The sequence below is a fragment of the Ailuropoda melanoleuca genome, chromosome 10, assembly GCF_002007445.2.
Source record: "Ailuropoda melanoleuca isolate Jingjing chromosome 10, ASM200744v2, whole genome shotgun sequence".
NCBI lineage: Eukaryota > Metazoa > Chordata > Mammalia > Carnivora > Ursidae > Ailuropoda > Ailuropoda melanoleuca.
In genome coordinates, this window is record NC_048227.1 from 92,338,559 (window position 1) to 92,358,317 (window position 19,759).

The following is a 19,759-nucleotide window of genomic DNA, read 5'->3' on the forward strand; positions in this document are numbered from 1 at the left end:
GAGAGTATACAAGATGACCATGGAGGAACCTGTTTCCAAAAAGGTTCGACTGAGTGAAACAGACTTCACGGTTATGCCACGAGATGAGTTAACTCTAAGAAGGAAGCAATATGAAACATATATCCAAGCTTTGGAGGGCAAGGACACAGATCTTAATTCCAATGATGTAACTGAGTGAAGAGAGTCTGAAGAAACACTAAAGCAACAATGAGGCAAACATCCTTGAAATGCAACTAGCAACCAAGGAGCAAGGGGAACAAGAGTGTCCTACTCAAATCCAGCACCTCAAGCAAGTCCAATAGCCTAGCGTTGCCTGAGATCAACAACGGTAGACCCAGTGATCAGCTTGTTTCTTCCTAAACAGGAAAGGTGAGTTGGAACAGACTAAAGACAAACAGGAACAAGCCCAAAATGAACTGAGTGCCTGGCAGTTTACGAGATACTCCCCAGTCAAGACTTCCCTGACAGTCCCACTCTGAGAGAGGTGTGGTGGGGGACAGCCAAGTACTCAGTTTCCACACCAAGACTCAGACATTTGGAGCTAAAAAAAGGCCTCATTCTTATACTATCCAGCTTATAATGGTTAAGATAAAACTTACCGGATGAACCCTGTCTTTCAGCCTTATACTCTTCCCCCCTCCCCTTGTTTCAAAGGACTGATGGTGTTGAACTATTCCAAAGAAGGGGCCACCTCCGAAAAATTCCCCTTCCAGAACATGTAGACACTTGGAAAATTTTTCTGTAAAGAAAATAGAGGGAAAAACGAAAGTCTTAAGTCTGTGGCACACTGTGTCTTCAGACAATTTGGAGGAATGAGAACGTAGAGATTTAAAATCATGAATTGAACATGTAAAATTCCAGTAAAATGTAAAAACAGAATATGTTCTTAACCTTGAGCGTAGTGAGTTAGAGACACTGTGTATCAGTTTTGCCAATAAGACTGTGGACTTCGTGATTGCTGTTGAACTTCAGGGTCAAAACTCCAGTGAGGTGAATTTTGCCCTTAAAGAGGTTTTTGTTTTTGTTTTTTGCTAAGAACCAATTTAATTGTCACGAGAGAATCAAATAATAGATGTCAGTACAAGTAGTTCATATATTCAACCATTTAGTTCGAGGCTCTATATTATTTGATTGAGCCTTAAATCAATGTGGCTGTAATCAATGGTTTGTTCCTTGAATGGTTCTAATGCTGTAGACAATCTTAGTAAGACTGTACAAGTATAAAGGCACGCTATCAAACTTCAGGCTGAAACCGTTGGAAGCATTATAAACACCCATTTCACGGCTAGAGTGTAGTAGGCTATTGGCTGTGATGAGACTCACTGTGTTATTCTTTTCAGTAGTGAAATCAAATCCCCGTTGCCTGCAACAGGCACATGTTGAAAAGAGCATTGTCATTGATGTTAATGTGGAAATGTGTTTCTTTCATTGTATTTAGGCATTTTCTATTGCACTTTGTGTGTGTGTGTGTGTGTGTGTGTGTGTGTGTGCAGCAAAGCCATGTTGATTGAGCAATAGCAAAGTGATAGTACGAAGCTCCGGAGGAGGGAGGGGACCCGAGAGGGTTGCCCTTGCACTCTTGATATTAAATTAAATGTGCCTTGAAAAAAAATTATGTCTTGACTATAACTTCAAATAAATTCTCTCACGTAAAAAATATTTTAAGAATTCCTCCCCCTCTTTAAATTAAATGTGGTGATTGCTACCAAGATTAGATCCTTCATACTTTTGTGAATGGAATGGTTACCACTATGGAAAACATGATGGGTCTAATTCCGGCTACAATTTAACAAGAAGTCCTCAGCCAAGATTACCAATTTGATGCCTTTTATACATCACAGTTATCAAAATAGTCTTCACTATTTTAGCTATATATAAGCTTTATATATTATATAGCTATACTTATATAGCTTTATTTAGGCTCTATTACTGTGCTATATTAATGACCACATTTCTGAATCACTAAGCATATGGCCTAGGTGGCTTCTTTGTTCTCACTTTTTAAATGAAGTACTTGGGTTAGACGTTCTCTGAGGCCCATGTCAGCCCTAAAATTTTATGATTTTGTGTTCCGTGAAATAAACTGGCCATCTTGTCTTTTATATTATCCCACCTGCTAACTCAGATGTAACCTCTCCCTCATTCCCAGCAGGAAAAAAATTGGAAATATTTTATACATAGATCAGCTTTTATAAATAAAACAAAATGAAGACAAGAAGAAGGAATCAACTCAAATTTCAGCAGAAGAGAATGACATTTAAAAGACATTCCTGCCTTGAAGAAATTTGAGTCATTTTCAGATAACCCATTTGAAGTTATTTGTTGTAGACACTCCTAGAATAGGGCCAGCTAATTTTAAAAGGTTTCAAGATGAAGTTTCATCTCGTTTGGTCTGGAACATAAGACTCTATATTATTTTATAGAACTAGGTTTGACCCAGGCAGTCTTGTGGAATGTAATGATTCCAATGAATTGAGGTCATAAAATATTTAGGAAACTGTTCTTTAACACTTACACTGATACGAATACTATGCTGGCTCATCCATTTGGCCATTCTAAGAGATAGTCACCATCAGCATCTGTAAATGGATAACATCAGGTTCTAACAATGAGGAGGATTGCTAACCTATATATATGCCAGGCACTATTCTGAAGTCCTGACAGTGGTTCAAATCTGGGTACTGTTATTCTTCCCATGAAAAGGAAGGGAACCAGTGAAGAAGTGTATGTGATGAAGGGAAAAACAGCGCTGCCCTCCACCATTACTACAGGGAAGTCTTTCTTTAGACAGATTTTTAGTTAGTTCATTTATTCTTTCCTTTCCTTTTCTTTTCTTTCCTTTCCTTTCCTTTCCTTTCCTTTCCTTTCCTTTCCTTTCCTTTCCTTTCCTTTCCTTTCCTTTCCTTTCCTTCCTTCTTTCCTTTCTTCCTTTCTTCCCTCCTTCCCTCCTTCCCTCTTTCCCTCTACCTTTCTTCCTTTCAGCGCTGACCAGTAGAACTGCCCTCTGATTCCTCACTGGTCTCTCCTTAGAATCACTCCCCATTCTGGTACCTGATCCTCCCAGGAAAATCAGGCTGCACAAACCCAAAGTCTGGGGTTATTGCTACAAGTCACCTTTCCCTCAGCCCAGACAGTCTGTGGCATCCTCAGGTGCATTTTGCATAATTACCCTTTGCAGTTTCCTCGCCAAAGATCTCATATGAAGTTAAAAGAAGAAACTCATTTTCTCCTCGGATTTCTGTGCTCCTGGGAAACTTCATCTTGAACCATTTTTTAATTAGACAGCCCTATTCCAGGAGTTCCCGAAATCCCACTTCTTGGTGTGGCTGACTTTATTGAGGACACACAGAGCTTAACACACAGGCGTCTGCAAAGATCGCTGCTGATTCTGTTGACCCGTTTAAGCCCTGGTGATTTCTCTGCCACCAGGTCCCTTCCTAAGTGGACAGCCAGCCATCCTAAAGGGGAGGTTGGTGTGAAGGGCAAGTGTCCACCAGGGATGAGTACAAGCTGTCAATTCACCATTTTCCTGCCACCTAAGATGAACCTGAAGTCTAGACCCAAAGAGAAACCCTTTTCCCAATTCTTTAAATTATTTATAACATCCTTCCTCTCTACCACCCCCAACTTGTTATCCTTTATTTCTGGAACTGAATTAAATAATGGATGCTCTGTCATGGCATTTCCATAAGGTTAAGATGAAGTAACCTGTTTAACAAGTATTTCATTAGGGAGAATGAGAAAGGTAGACTGAGAGATTCCAGTAAAAGTTTGTTATATAATTTTAAATGCTTTAAAATAACGTCACAATGTCCTTCTTTTAAAAAGATCGGTCTTTTGTGGAAGATGTTATTAGTGGAGTCCTTGAAGCAAGTGGTGGAAAATGGCTTTTTCATTACTTCAAAGGCAATATTAAAGGACCATGAAATTCAAAGCCCCTGGTTTTATCACAGACATTTTTATGTCAGGATTTAAACATTTTCCTCCTCGACATTCGTCTAACAACTCTAGTTTTAGGGGAAAGAATTGTTATAATTGGCCTGGATCATAGTATGATTATTAAATGATAGGCATCAATTAAGCTGATATTTAAATTGAAGATATTCATATCAGATAAGAGGAAAGTATGATTATAATTAAATGTGTAAAATGTATAATCTGCTTTGGGAGTACACTTTAAACCATGTGATTATTTGTTGGAATATAAACTGTCATAAAAATTCTTCTGCCTATTTCCTCTTTGCTTACTGTCACTAAGCATAAATAAAATGTTTCATACATATTTTCCTTAATATTAATATGATTATGGGGGTGCTTTATGTAGATTATCATGTTGAAGCTGTATCATTTAGGAATAAAAAGAAGCAGAGAGAAGGAAAAGCATTGAAAATGATAACGGGTGCCTGGGTGGCACAATGGTTGGGCGTCTGCCTTCGGCTCAGGGCATGATCCTGGCGTTATGGGATCGAGCCCCACATCAGGCTCCTCTGCTATGAGTCTGCTTCTTCCTCTCCCACTCCCCCTGCTTGTGTTCCCTCTCTCGCTGGCTGTCTCTATCTCTGTTGAATAAATAAATAAAATCTTTAAAAAAAAATGATAACGGGAGGGGGGGATCGCTTTTGTGAATGCAGGGTTGTCAACAAACTTGCATTCCCCATCCCCAGAGTTAACCTTTTGGTTCCCAGGATTTTGCCATGTGTTATGATTATAGCATTAGCACTAATACAGTGATGCAGTAATACAGTAATAACGTGCTTGCTAAGGACCTAGGGATTTAGCAGTTGTGTGAATTCACTACTTTTATGGATATTTTTTAAAAGTATAAAAATGCAGTTAAATAGCAACATTTGTAAGTTTAAAGTATTATGTGTTTACTTACTGGAGATCAGAAAACCTCCAAAAATCAGATTCATAGATTTTGACACTAATGCTTTCCTAGACAAACAAAAGTACTCACTAAGACCACAAAGGGATTATTTTATGACCTTGATACATTTTTTTTTCACTTGGAAGCTCTTGAAAATAGGAGTTCTTCATTTATGTTGTGTGTTTTTTCATCTACATCCAAAATATGAGTAAATGCCAATTTTTTTTCTCTTTCTGAATGTATTCTTTGCCGGTCGCCTCTTCAGGCATTGACAAGCAGCTGAGCAGTGTCCATTGGGTTCACTCCCCTCCAGTTACTGGGTGGGAAGCCATTGGCCTGGGTCTATCAAAGCAGCCCCATCCTACCTATCATAGTTACTACCCAGAGGTGGTGATGTGATCTAACTTTATCCAGTTAGAGTGAAACTCTGGGTTTTGTTTAACAATAAGGAATTAAATCTGCCCACTGCCTTTGAAGCTCACCACATGTGATCTGGAGAGATATTGAGTTTTAGCTGCAGCCACCTTATGGCCACAAGGGAAGACAGTCTGAGGGTGAGGCTGATCCATAAAGATGAAGGGATAAGAAGAACTGCAGGAAATGGAGCTAGACCTCAAACTGTACTGCCTCCCAAGTCCCACCTCTTCACTGTCAGTGACATGGGCCAATCAATTCCCTTCATGATTTAAGCCAGATTGTAGTGATGTTTTGATGTTTGATTATTTGTAACCAAAAGCATGCTACCAGGTACAGAATTTAGTGCTAAGGGTGGTGTCTTACACATCATAGATCCTAAAATATCGCACTATCTGCATCTAGGTAAGCAGAGCAATGAGGAAAAATCTTTTTCTATGACTGGAAGTTGGTAAATTTTATTTTATATACATATAATATGTACATTGTGTTATATACACAATATATATAATTATATCTAGCTGGTTTAATGATTATATAACTGGTTAAATGATTGCCTGTTGTACCTTACAATAGAGTTCAAGCGCTAGCCCAAATTGCAATATTCAGTGATTTAGTAGGAAAATGTTCAGCCTTCATTAAAATCCTTCAGGAGAGAGACAAGTGTGGACTAAAACTAACCAATCTGAAAAAGAAATTTAAAGCAATATAGCTTTTCTGAAAGAAGCACTCTCTGCAACTGGTAAAAGTCCGGATGAGACTGACCAGATCTTAAAAAAATAAAAAATAATAAAATTCTGTGCCTAGGGCTAAGTCAATTGGAGCAAAAGCAGGATGGAGGAGCCATTAAGGAGACAAAGCTGATATCTGAAGGAAATCGAATCCTTAATCCTCTCCCAGTAACTAGAATTTCCAAAGAAACCCCAAGTCAAGGGTTAGGCTCTTATTCATCCCTAGGACAATCTCCAGATAGGTCCCAAGGTGATACAGCCCCGAAAAGAGAATTCTCCCCAATGTCCATCTTTGGTATAACCCTACCAGTCAATGGATGGGTAAGTTAGTCTCGGAGAGTAGAACTAGGGTCTACGAGATTGGCCAACCAAACCATTCACTCCTCAGGCAAGGCAAGAATCACTCAGTGTTCCTGTCCAGCAGGCTATGGAATGTGCTATGAACCAATAGCCACTCCATGTTCCTTCCTATTCTCCTTTTTACAAGTGAAATCTGTATTGTAACTTACCATCTTCTCTCCATCATTTGTGTGCTGGGAAGTGTGGGGAATGGGTAACTTGGGTCTGTTGACTTATTACTGATCATTAGGAATTATGTCAGAATTTGATTAAAAAAAAAAAAGGCTTCACCTAGAAATCCTGCATCGGAGGTGCTAGTAACTGGAAGAGACTTGATTGTCTCCCTTTAGACTAGGTGTTCTCAACTTTGGTTGCTATTCAGAACCACTAGGAACTTCTTATGGCCAGGTCACACCTAAATTAACCAAATCAGAGTCTCTAGGGGAGAGACCAGGCATCAAGTGGTCCAACACGTAGCTTAGTTGAGAACCATTGCTTCCACTCTGAGGAGGAGATTTGGGTAACCTGGATATGGAGAGGAAGATATATGGATTTTGGGTTAGCACATATGGCAATGGATCTTATTTCTTGTTCCTTGAGTCAGTTCACTCCTTTCTTTTGTAGCAACAGCCATGTTCTTGATTGACACCATCTTGGCTTTAGTCAGTCATGGTAACATACAGACATTGATTCAGGAGAGGACATTCGACCTAATATATTTCAGTTGGAGTAAAGCTCTAAACTTTTGTTTTACGGTTGGGAAAGAGAAAATATGAAGGAAAAGTAGTGATACTGATTGTCCCTGGACAAATTAACTTCCAGATGATACAAAGCCCTGGAAAATTGCAAGAAAAGGGTGCTGGAGCCCAGAATATGCCATACCTGAAACCTACGCTATTTCCAAATAAAGCCAGTAAATTCCTTGTATTGATTAGGACAGTTGGAATTGGGCTTTCTCTTGCGAGTAACTGAAAGCATCCTGACTGATAGGCTCTGTAGTGGATATAGGGAGTGCTCTGCCAAGATCCCTGGGATTCCTTTTCCATAGTCCCCTCCCTCCCATTACTTGTTCTCCATTTGTTTGCAGTGGCCTGTCCCTATGACGCTGCTCAAAGACCACCCTCAGGCTCCTGGAGCTGCTTTGCTATTTTGCTCAGAGGGCCATAATTGTCTTGTATTTACATCCTTTCCAGGGCAGGCCTTACCCCATCACCTTCCAGTACATGAGCATGAAGCCCAGTCTCCTTGCCTGGAGTTGGACAAACCCTGAGGCATATTTTATACTTAATAGCCTGGCTCAGGATCTGCACCTTTGCTGGGCTTCTTCCATTCCTTATCCAACATGTCCACCTCGCTTCCCAGTTTCTGCTTGGGAGTACTTCCTTCACAGATGACTTAACTACAAATCCTTGCTTGGAGTCTTCTTCTGGGGAACCCAAACTAAGGCACATGCTGATCCCCACCAGTGTTGAATTCTGTGAGAAGCACGTAGTGTGGGATTGATAAATGTGACTGGCTGGCTCAGCAGCCAATTGCTTTCTCTAAAAATATTGTCCCTTATTTTACATGTTAAACAAAATAGCAAAACATATTTAACAATGAGACACATGGCAGAATCAAATTTTAGAGAGAAGTCCAGAGAGGTCATCAGGCTAACCTGTTACGGTACATATAAAGAAATTAAATTCTAGTGAGGATACATGACTTATTCCAAGCCTCTTGGCTGCTTAATGACAAGGTCAGTGCCTCTTTTGTGCCATTGGCAGTTTGTTTATTGCCATGTCTAATGTGGATTCCAAGCATCTTATTTAAATCACATTTTCTCCATTTAGAAACAAATTCTTTATTCTTGTTGCATACAGAAGAGTGTCACAATAGCTGAATTATTAGAGCTGAATACTGTCTGTATGAATATGATAAGTATAAATTAATATTCTTAAATATATGAACCATGGAGTTAGTTAATTCCTGAGAATTAACAGAATAGACTAGAACTGCAAGAAATGTGACTCAGAAGATAGAGCTCATAGACTGTGTTCTGGATTTATTCTGGGCACATAGTAGGTACTCAATAAATGTTGAATAAAGTACAGTGAGTTCCACAAGGACATAGAGAAGAGAGGTTCTAGTGTCAATAGTGGAGAAGAGGTAGACACACCTGAATTATTGAACAGAGAAAATGGGCTTTCTGTGGAAGAGATGGAGTTTGTTACTCTCTCAGTCTTCTTGGATATGGAACTCAGGAAGTAGGGAGCCTTAAATTTGTTCCTGGGTGGTATATCCAATATCAGGAGATAAATATTTCAGATATTTACCCTGTTTTGTGTGTTTGCGTATGTGTGTGTGTTTAGTGTATAGCCTTTTGTTATTCTGTAACTAACGAAGTCCAGAACTGAGCCACAGGGCATGAAGGAAGGTACTACTGTGCTACTGGCCTCTCCTGGGCTAGAATTTTCAATGAGGTGCAGAGTCTCATTCCCTGGAAGTCAGCAGACAGACAGATTGCAAGAGGGATGAAAAAGAGATGGTCAAGGCATTGGTGGATTTTGGAGATAACAATTGCAAACATGGTCTACACTGCCCTTGGTCTTCACAATGTGAAGACTATCTCTCCACTGTCATCTTAGAGGCCTTGGATTGTGTTTTGTTAATAAATTTACTGATTTTCCTTACAGAAACCCAGAAGGATCTTTATTTAAAATAACTGTAGATAATGTCTTAGATACCTCAGGAGCTTAGGATATAAATTTGGAGAGTACTTTATAGTAATCTCAGAGGCTTTGTTAATCAAGTTTATATAGGCTTGGATATGGTTTCTGTCCTGTCTCCTAGATTATCAGGAAAGATCATCTAAAGCATATCTTTTAATAGAGGATAAGCTGAGGAAAACTCTGTTCTAAAAAGACAAAAGAAATATTTACACACATATATGGATTGTTAAAGATTGAATAGATAGGGACTTCAAATCAGATTCCAGAAATGTCAGCAATTTTTTTGTTGTTTTAATGCTCTAAAGCTTAGACACAAGAAGGTAAAATGCAATGTTGACAGTATTCTAAAATTCTTCCTGTAGTCCTGCTCACATACAAAAGCAAAAAGCAAAAAGCAAAAAACAAAAAAAAAACAAAAACAAAAACAAAAACAAAGGGTCAGGAGGAGTTGGAAAATGTGTGCCATGAAATTCAGCTTTGTTAAATCACTTATTGTATTCAAGGTGCCCTTTTACCTGATTTCAAGCTTATCTCATGTAATCTTCAAAATTACCTCCTAGATAGTATTTTATATATGAAGAAAGCAATTATACAGTAAGGTAAAATAACTTCTACAAGGTAGTAACAATGAGTTTAAACCCATGTCAATCAAGTCCAAAGTTATAGGAGAAATGTATAAATAATGCTAATGAATTGGAAAATCCAATAATGAAAGATCTTTTTAAAAAACTTTTATAAATTTAATCATTATTTGGAAGAAAATAAAATTAAACGTTTGCATTTTGTTATATCCTTAAAGGTGAAAGTGGTATGTTAAAAACTAAGCAATATATACTCATTGGAGGAGAAAGGGTTGATGGTTTGCCATAGAATCACCACCAAGTGTGTTAGGTGTTTCTAGGCCAATGGATATACATAAAGATGCAAGACGGTTAGGAACCTGGGCCAAGTCCTGGTATCCATGGAGTAAGTTCTGTGAGTTTTAAAAATGTACACCTGACAGTTGACTAAAGTAAAATTCTGTCGACAAACTCCATTTTTCATTGACTTATTGAAAACAATAGTTGGTCATCAACAAATATTTATTGAATGTTTATTCAAAAGACAATTTGCATTAGGTTTTACAAGGTAGAGACTAGGGAAGAACAACAATGATGGGACTAACAGACGGAAGGAAAGATCTGGCCATGTTTAAAGTGACAGAGAAGTCATTTTCGCCTCTTTGACAACCATTTCTAGTTCTTTCTAATACTACACAAACTCAAGCTTAGCTCATCATCTGCCTTCTGATTCCCCACCTCAAGTCATTTGGATTTTACCACTGAGCAGAGCCTGTTCACTGCCAGAGGCAAGGTATGAGAAAATCAAGATGTCAGGACTCATTGTAAACATTTATTTAGAACTTACTATGTGCCAGGAAATGACCTAAAGTTTTAAGAGACAGTAACTGATTAAATCCTAATAACCCCATGAACGGCTACTTTCATTACCCCTTATCTATCTGTGAAGATATTGAGACACTACAGTGTTATTATGTTCACACTCTCTGAAGGAATAGGGATATTCTCAATGAGATAAGAGGCAATGAAGACAGGTACAGTAAAGATATAGGTAAATTTTTGGATGAAATAGAGAGCAATTGAAAAGATGATCTTTATCTTTCCTACAAAATAAGAGGCAATTGAGGGAGATGGTGGTATAAGGGAATAAAATAGAACTAAGGTTATTATGGCTTGGCACTCTAATATTAGGTAGTTTACATAACACTTTTACCTAGTGCTTACTCCAGCCCTTCCAAGAAGGTAATGATACTCCCATTTTACAAAAAAAGCATCTGGAGATTTGAGAAGTTAAGTTGCTTATCAAAGGCCACACAGTCTGCAAACTCAACATTGTTTGCCCCCAAACCTTGGTTCTTTCCCCTGTGGCCTTTTTACTTATCAATTCTCAAGTTGATGGGAATAAGCTTGGGAAATTAAGAACAGGACAGGTTTGGAATAGTCATGGTGGGAAGTGAAACTCATAGCCAGACAGGAATAAGCAAAAATTGTTGAACAAGTCTCAGAACCAGATCTGAGGACTTGAGGTCCTAAAGTGTGATATTAAAGTAGAGTCTATCTGGTGGATTATTTGATTCACCTATAGCAAAGCGTTATCCATGACAGGAAGTTTGTAACTGTTAGAGTTATAGAGGTAAACAAAGTGATCCAACTTGCACTTATGACGTTGGCGTACACAAATACTTAAAATACAAAGCAAAACAACTTCTATATGATACCTGCCATGAGAGAGGCACAGAGAATGCCATACTTCATTTACTGTCATTCAGGAAGGGTTTGCCTGGGTGGTTCTGGCTCGTGGTCTGTCATGCAGTCGCAGTCACAAGGAAAATTGGGGTGTATCTTAAAATGAGTGACATTCTTTTTCAGCAATAACCAGGTGGTTGTCATGACTTGGTTGTGATTGTCTGCACAACCTTGAACTTGGCCATGGGGGTTCAAATTGCCTTCAGCTGGGTTGTGTTCACTGAGGATACTACAGATATTGGTATATATATTGATATATGTATTTAGATATTGATATATATTGATATATTGATAGATATGGATAGATATATAGATATCAACCATAGAGCTAGAGGCATGGATATAGTGCTTGAAGGCATATATGTTAGTGAAGCAAATATTTATGTTAATTAAGTAAATATGACCACAAGTTCATATTTTTTTGTGAGGCAGCCACTCAAATGCTTTACATAAATTATACCCACAAATAGATGCAGCTGCTTATGTTTTGTTACTGAGATACCTGAAAAAGAAATGCAGAGCACAAATCAAGCAATTCCACTAAAGGTAGGAGAAATTGCCAGATTCCTAGGAATACATGTTTTCTAGTTATCTCTTGCTATGTAACAAATCAGCCCCCAAATCAAATGGCTTAAAGCAACACTGATCGTTTTCTTGTCTCTCGGAGTCTCACTGGGACAGGAATTCAGGCAGGGTTTGCCTGGGTGGTTCTGGCTCGTGGTCTGTCATGCAGTCACAGTCACAAGGAAAGTAGAGCTGCAGGGAGCTGCAGCACCTGGGGGCAGGCCCGGCATCTGCCTCACTTCATGTAGTCCCAGAACCTCTCCCTGTGGCCCCTCTACATGGGTTGCTTTGGGCTCTGAAATGCTTTGACGGCCTGCAGTTGGACTGTTTACATGGCAGCTGGAGGCTTTCAGAGGGAGTGGTCCAGTGAGCAAGATGGAAGTTCAGTCACCTTCATAACCTCGCTTCAGAGGTTGTGCGGCATCACTTCTGAGGTGTTCTGTTGGCCACAAGCAAGTCAGAAGACTGCCCAGATTCAATGGGAAGGAAGTTAACTTTACCTTTTGATTGGGGAGCAAAATCCTAGAAGGGTATATGGGCTAGGAGCTACGGTCGCAGCTGTATTTGAAAAATACAATCTGCACAAGATGAAAGAAATGTCAAAGCGATAGGAGGCTGGCATTACTGATTCCTTCATTGTGTAGGACTTAGCATTAAAGCATTGGACTTCCATTGAACTTCCTGCTGACTTTGAGCAGAAGCCATCTAACTTCCTGCAACATGTGATTCAATCAGGGGGTAAGGATGAGACTACAGTGTTATGCAAATTAAACTGTGGTGTTCTTGAATAAGTTGTCAGTGCTAAAGGTATTAAAGAGGTCAAGATCATGATCACCAGTCACATGTCTTCTATGTGTAAATGACCCTAGAAGAGCGCATTCCAGTAGGTTAAAATAAGAATTCTAAGTGACAAGAGCGCATCACGCCATACTTAATTGGCAACATTTTTTTTAGTGCTGCATAAAATAATGGTGTGTCTTACAATTTATGGCATTTTTTGCTTTGATGAAGCACATAGTGCCACGAAAGCATGAAATCAGCATAAATTTCTTCTTCTTGGTATAGTCAGAAGGCTCAGAGAAGTGCTACAGGGAATTTTTAGACTTTGGGAAGTAGAAATAATACTTAAAGATGAAGCAGGTAGTCAAGGAATATGTTTGTAAAACACTTTACTACCAAACCCCATTCCATATGCCCAGGCTTTGCCCCATTGCTCCATATGTAATTTCCCTTGTGAGTTCCCCAGGTTCCTGCCAATCTTTCATGGCCCCTGTCAGGTCCAGCCAACTCCATGTTGAGATTCTTCATTGGTTGCAACTGGAGGTCAGGAGGGGTGGGTTGGCAGGGCAGAGATTGGTTTATCTGTTTTACCTATTGGGGTTTCTTATAAGGTTTCTATTGATGAATGGGGTTCACAGCTTAAAACAAAAGCAAAAATGTAAGTCACTGTAATATACCATACACTTTCATGCTCAATCTTAGAGCATACCGTCAGTTAGTCATCATCCATTCAATTAATGCCTGCTACAAGCATCTTCCAGGTATTAAGTACTGTGCAAGGCATTGGCTATTTATGGTACACCTTGCTTCATGGAACTTTGAACTGAGTTGGAATGAACATATGTTTTGTTTTAGGGGTCAGATATCTAGGAGTGGAATTGCTGGATCATTGGTAATTGTATGTTTAACTTTTGTTAAAGTAACTGTACCATTTTACATTCCCACTAGCACTGATGAGAGTTCTAGTCGTTCCACATCCTCACCAATACTTGGTATGATAAGTCTTTTTTTAAAAGTCTAGCTGTTCTAAGGATGTATATTACTATATCACGGTGGTTTTCATTTGTACTCTCTTGATAACAAATGATATTGAGTATCTTTTCATGAGCTTATTGGCCATTCCTGAATCTTCTATTGTAAAATGTGTGCTCATACCTTTTGTCATTTTAGCCGGAGGGATTTTTTTTGTTATTATTATTGAGCTGTAAGAGTTGTGTGTTTTTTTTAAATAACTTCTGTTGATGCATCCTTTGTCAGATATATGTATGGAGGATTTTTTCTCCCATGGTTTGCTTTTTCATTTTTTTAATGGTGTCTTTCAAAGAGCAACGTTCTAAATTTTGATTGTCTTACTTATCAAAGCTTTCTTTTATGGTTCATGCTTTTGTGCCACATCTAAAAAGTAGTTCCTTACACCAAGGGTGCAAAGACTTTGTCTTATATTTTCTTCTAAAGATTTTATAGTTTTAGCTTTCATATATAGATATGATCTCTTTCTAGTTAATTTTTTTAATATGATGTGAGATAACATTTGGGTTTATTTTTGAATTTTCCTTTACTTTTTAGCTGTCACTGTTTCCTTCTATTACTGATCCCCTATTTTTTATACCCTCTAACCCCTTCTGACTTGTTGTCTCTAGTATTCTGGGAAGTTAGACTATCAAACTCATTACAAGACATTGTGAGCCAGAACCTAAGAGACAAATATTTTAAAATGGAAGGGGATTGAAGGCATTTATTTTGGCAATGCAGCAGCCATATTTTGCTGGCTTTAGGAGTCTCATATATTTTGGATGGCCACATAATAGGATCTCTGGAGAAATGACATGCTAGTTCCTATACTGTATTATTTCACTTGAGTTCATTTTATGGTGTATAGTTTGTTAAACCCTAGGCCATCTATTTTGCTATTAGTAATTCCACACACTATGCCTAGCATAATGCCTGTCTTATAAAAGTATTTGGTAAGTTAAATATGTTCTGGTAATTGGCAGCAAATAGGAATGACAGTGTTTCAGACTTACTATTTTCTAGAGCAGTAGCCTTGCTTTTTTACTGCTGTGAGTTTTAATCATGCACTCTCGAATTTATGCATATTTGTTTATTTACATAGTATAAGCATACATCATTGCAATACTATTTTTATTTATAATATTAAAAATAGAAATTGAAAAGAATGAAATAAAATAAATTTAAATAAAATGTAGTATTTTCATTTGGCACTGGAATCATATTATGATTTTGTACTTGGAGACATGGTATAGGATTCCTAAGTTTTAAATTGGATTCTGAAATTAAACACTAAGCATGTGAATGTTATAATAATGAAATTTCACACTTTGGATTGCTGAATAATCAATAGAGGGACCGTGTTTACTAATAATTAGACTATTATATTTAGAACCCATGTCAATTAATAAAATTTTTAAGAAGACACAATTACTGACAGTAAAATTGTCCTTTAAAATTGTAAAATGCCATATAATCAGTTTTAACCAACCTTTGTTGCTTAAAAAATAAACATTTCTGAATTGCTTTAGTCTAAAACACCACAGAGTCATGAAGAGGATTGCTGTGCATTTGCTATGACGACATTTGGATACCCCCCCATACATCTGTACAATTCTTGTATTTCTAATCATTCATATTCAGCATGTGCTTTCTAAATATGCCAGTGAAAAATAAAATGATTACTTTTCCTCCAATGTTCAGCAGGCGCTCTAAATTAGCCAGCTGGTCTCTTGTCATGGCTGAAAACATATAGTCTTTTTATAAAAAGTGACAGTAAATATGTCCATGGCACCATACACTTTATATGCAAGTGGAAATTCCATTGGTGCAACGACTTCTGATTGGAGAAGAGCAAAAAGTGCGTAAAGAAATAGAATTGGTGTGAACAGTGCTCCACAGGCCTTGCATTGGCAAACAGAGAGAATAATTCATTTTATGGAAGTGAAATCACCTTGTTTTATGGCATGGCAGTAATCTCAAGGTCTGCATGTCATGTCAAGTTTTTTTTATTATTATTAAAGGTTCAGTAGTCATTTAAAAACATGACCAGTTAGAACAATTCAGTGCACCAAGTCTATTTGCAAAACTTGTGTTGTAAATCACAATTCATTATGTGATTCTGATCAGCATACACTGTTAGAAATCCATCTCTCTTGATGATATCGTCCTTTCTATGAGGTTCCTTTTATGCAATGGAATAATCCCCACCTCCACTTTTATTCTCTTTTTTTCTTTGCTCTGTTTTGTTCCTCTGTTTTACTTTTGGCTCCATTTTAAACTACCTTAAGCTTTTTTATTTTGGCCTATCTTTTGTGATTTAACTTCTGTCACCATAGTCTATGATAAATGATAGGTGTGAAATACCATAATGAAACCGTCTCTGTTTTCCCTGGGACTCTGGCCTTAGAGTCTCTCACAGACCATGAAATAAAAAGCAAATGAATGCCTGAATGATGGAGCTGAAGGGTGCTTTAGAGATCTTCTATCTTAGTCTCCTTGTTTAAGATGAGAAATTGATACCCAGAAAGGCCAAGCGACCTGCTCAATAAGAGAGTGACAGCCTAGACTTGCCTTATCCCCAGTCTAGTACTTCCTCCCTCTGTTGAAGCTTCCTTTGTGATTAAAACCAATTGAATTGTACAATCAGCAGTCATCATTCTGATGGTTCAACTATTTGTGACAGTTGTCTTTTTCCTTGATAATTCATTCACCATTTTTCTATGATGTTGATTGAGCACCTACTATGCACGAGGCCTGTTGAGGATACAGAAGTAAACAAAGAAAACAGAACCCTGCCTTTGTAGGGTCAGCGTTCTAGTGGAGTAAGAATGATGATATACACCTAAATGAGTGAAACATATAGCACACAGAATAATGATCAGCGTTATGAAGAAAAAGTAGACAGGGAAAGGAACTTGGGAATAAGTTTATATTTTTGTGTTGAGGGGGAAAGGGTGGGTAAAATCTTAAGCAGTGTAACCAGAAAAGGTATCAACAGAAAAGATGAGCATTGGGTGTTATACGCAACTGATCAATTATTGAACAGTACCTCTGAAACTAACAAAGTACTACATGTTGGTTAATTGAATTTAAATTAAAGAAAAAAAAGAAAAGAAAAGATGAGATGAGATTAAAGACCTAAGGCGGTAGAGAGCCATGTGATCCACTTCCTGTACGACTGTGGAAAACCTTGACTTTGTCCATAGGGAAGAAAGCCAAGATTTTTTATAAGCTCTCCTTCATCTTCTGTAAGTAGTCAGTTCAACCAGATGAACATCCTGAAGTCAGAGTTCTTTCTTTTACCCAGAACATTTGCAGCCATCAGAAGTGTTTCTTTTATGTTGCATATCTAGATGTAAGTGATTTTAGCAACTAGAGCTCTGCCCATGAGGAATTTAAATGAACTTAGCTGGCATTGGAGAACTAGGAAGGAAAAACTGGATTTGTGTCGGCTGGGCCAGGGCCTGCTTTTCTACTTAGTCTCTGCCCGTCAATTAGGCTTAATCCACAGAGCTCAGATGAAGCCCAGCTTGAGATCTGCACTGCTTGGAAACACTTTATCCTGAGACCTGGAAAGCAGAAGGAGAAAAGTAATATTTTACTTGAAAAAAAAACAAAAAAAAACAAAAAACTTCTGATGACCAGACCCTTGAACATCTTTTGAAATAAAAAAATTCTCAGTGAGCTCAGGAAGTTTAGCCACTAACTAACTTTTATTGTAGATAGCTGAGAGCTAGCTTTGTGATTGTTAATTTCTCATGCTTTGGATGATGCTGAAAGAAGAAAAGATTCCTTGATTTAAAAAATTTAAAAAATGTCTGTGTATCTACCATAGAAAGAATAAATATGAGACTTTATAGCCAAAAACACTTTATATGTGGATGCATAAGCAAGATCTCTATATCCAAGTATAAATTCCCCCTTAGATGCTTTTAGATTTTCTATATACATCTTAGTTACAAAAATTTCATTATTTCAGAGGAAAAAATACCTTTATTAAATCCCCAATGCCATCTTCATTCATTCATTCATTCATTCATTCATTCAGTGTATATTGTATGCCTGGTACTGTACAAGGTGCAGTCTGTATGATCAGTAACGGAATGACCTTCTCTATAGTTTATATATTTCCTTATTTCTTAAAGATCAAAATCAGCTGTAATTAGATATTCATTGGACAAAGGCCTTTCCAAATTTGTTTGTGTATTAACACATTATAAAATATAAAGAAATATGAACTATGTACAGTATTATCAACTTCTGGTGGGGGGTCAAGCTAAATTAACTTATGTGTTAACTTAAAATGTAGAGAATTAGTATACAATACAAGTGTACCTTACTTAAGAGATAGGCTACTAAATTAGCCAATTAGGAGGATAGTGATATTATCAAGTAGTCAAATAAATTTCAAAACTTTCAACTTTCTAAATAGGTTCTTCATAATAATATTATGGTACCAGAAGAGATGTCTAATCTGTTTTCAGCCAGGTCATGGATATTTAGGACCTTAAAACATTTTAATAACAGGAGGACTTCTACTTATGGAAAGACGGAATAGACATACTTTTCCATTTTCCTTCTGCTAAATACAGCAAGAACTCCAGACACATATCTTAAACAAGCATAAGAAGACTGAAATGCGGAGAACACCACAGATTAGCTATGGATTTTGGGACCCAAGGAACAACGCAGCAATGAGTTTGCTGAATTTTTTCCTCTCATATGCCCAAGATTTATTGTTGAAGAAGCCAGCAATTTAGAAACAACGGGTGCAGATATAAACAGCCCCCCAAAAGCCTGCTCTCTGTTACCGAAGAGCTAAGAAAGGGACAAAAGTCTTTTAGACAACAATTGCTCTGTTCTACTCTTGGTTGTATCAGACAACAGCAGCTTCCTCTACTCACCTAAAGCTCAAGGAGAAGAGGAGCTAAGAAATACTTGTGAGAGTCACAGCCCAGGGACACAAGCCCACTAAAAGACTGAGATTTAATCATAAGATTATAGAAGACTTCCTCTTCCCCTACCTTAACACCATACCAGCAGGGCTCTAGTATAACAACAGCGGCTTCCAGCTGAAAGATCTACAAGATGCAAAATATGTGGAGATATAAGTGACAAAATTGAAAGGAGAAACCAACAAATCTGTGGTTATAGTTGGAGACTTAACCACCACTCTCCCAACAAGTGATAGAACAACTAGAGAGAAAATTAGCAAGGATATAAAAGAACTCAACAACACATCAACCAACAGAATCTAATTGATATTTATAGCACATTCCACCCAGCAAGAGCAGATTAACCATTCTTCTCAAGTGTCCACAGAACTTACATCAAGATAGATCATAACATGGACCATAAAAGAAACCTCAACAAACTGGAAAGAATTAAAATTATACAGTATTTTCTCTGAAAAAATGGAGTAAAACTAGAAGTAAATAACATACAGAAAACAGGAAAATCCCCAAACGCTTGGAAACTAAACACTTCTAAATCTATGAGTCACAGAGGGAAATTTTAAAAAATACATTGAACTGAATGAAAATGAAAACACGATATATCAAAATTTGTGGAAAGCTGGTAAAGCAGTGCTGAAAGGCAAACTTGTACTACATGCACACATTACAAAGGAAGAAAAGTTTTAAATCTGTATTCTAGAATCCGTCCTCAAGAATTGGGGCGGGGGGAAAGCAAAATAAACTCAAAGCAAGCAGAAGGAAGGATATAATAAAGCCAAAAGCCAATGAAATTGAAAGCAGAAAGCTAGTATGGAAAATCCATAAAATAGCTATTCTTTGCAAACACAAATTGATAAAAATTAGCAAAGAACAAAAAAAAGACAAATGGTTGGTATCAAGAATGAAAATGTGGCTATCAGTAAAGACCCTGTGTATTAGTTTGCTAGGGCTGCTTTAACAGAGACTTAGGGGCTTGAGCAATAGAGATTGCCTCACAGTGCTGATGGCTGTAAGTCCAAAATCAAGGTGTTGGCATGTTTGGTTCCTTCTGAAGGCTTTGAAGGAAAGATCTGTTCTAGGT

The 19,759-nt window shown here is 37.7% G+C and overlaps 1 pseudogene; it reads left to right on the forward strand.

The window, feature by feature from the left end:
* The first annotated feature begins 13 nt into the window (after positions 1 to 13).
* LOC117804013 lies at positions 14 to 632 on the forward strand (annotated as a pseudogene).
* Positions 633 to 19,759: the final 19,127 nt, after the last annotated feature.